A 1,433-nucleotide genomic window follows, 5' to 3' on the forward strand; every position below is an offset into this window, starting at 1 on the left:
GAATAACGGTCGTGCTGGGCAGGACTGAAGGAGGGATGTTGATGGAGTGGTGAGTGTGGGGGGGGAAGTAAAGCCTGGGATAGTAGCCGAGGGGGAGGCTACTGGGTGGGGTTGAGGGACATCATCTGAGCTGTGTTTGTGATGGATGCCAAGACTGGAATAGCAGAGTGGGCTCTGGGTCAGGAGGATTAAGGTGCATCAGCAGAGCTCTGTGTGTGTGTGAGTGTGAGAGAGAGAGACACACACACACGTAAGGGAGCCCAGGGCTGGACTGAGGTTTCTTTGCCAGGATGATGTAAGTGGAGTGTGCATTTAGCCTGTTCACACTACACCTGGCTCACACTAGTGTTATCAATTAGTGAACAATTAAATCTCTTGATCGACTTCAGCCCAAAGTGAAGTAAGTCATTTCAAAAAATTCTTTGCATGTGAAATTCCTCCCAAACCTGAGGCTTCTAATTTTTACTCCCAGAACTGAAAAAATATCGTCTGTGCTGGTTTTGAATTGTGTGTGCATAAATCATCCCCTGGGGCTAGGGCCTTTTGTGCCAGGTTTCAGCCTGAGTGACTTTTTATAGCTGAATTATAAACTTTTAAAGGCCAGACTTAATCATAGCGATACTGAGACAATCGTTACAGTAGTGGTTTAAGGGCCATGGCTCTGATATATCTATGTGACATCTCCAAGTACACTTAGCACAGACGGCAGCTGGGTATCCCATTTGCAGTGAGATTCCCCAGTCTGGAAGAGAGTGAGGTCTAGTGTTTAAAGTGGGGCCCAAGACTCAGGACTCTTGGATTCTAGCCTTGCCTCTGCTACTGTGTCACCCTGTGACCTTGAGCAAGTCACTTACTCTCTGTGGGACAAACCCATCCCTGTATTACACAAGTGTAAATCCAGATAATTCCACCAAACTCTGGATTTACACAGCTGTAACTAAGAGCAGAATTTGACTCTCTGTGTTAAATGTGGATGAGAATATCTACTTTCTTCTAAATGAGGATGCAAGAGTTGTTTGTGAACTGCTTTGGGGTCTCAGCTGGATGGTGTTCTGTAAACCCAGGAAGTGCACATCCACATTCTGCAATTAGTGCTGCTTGGAGTTATCACCTTGGCATCATATTGGCATCACAGAATCATCCGAAACTGGGGAGTCAAAAGACCTATTGGGTCATTCCCCCTGTGGGTGGCCAATGGAAGTTTGCTCCCTACAATATACAGGAACAAACTTCCATTGTTTACAGTATCTGCAAAGCTCTGAGCCACCTAGTTCTGAAAAACTGCAAGATAGCAGGGTTTCAACCATGTATCCTGGAGTAGACTTCCCATTCCAATAACTTTGATGGTTAAGCAGAATCAGCATTTGATCAATATGAGAACAGAACCTTTCATGGAGAAACTGCCATGAATGAAAACAATACAGAACTCTTCT

Source organism: Chelonia mydas, chromosome 7 (genome assembly GCF_015237465.2).
Source record: "Chelonia mydas isolate rCheMyd1 chromosome 7, rCheMyd1.pri.v2, whole genome shotgun sequence".
NCBI lineage: Eukaryota > Metazoa > Chordata > Testudines > Cheloniidae > Chelonia > Chelonia mydas.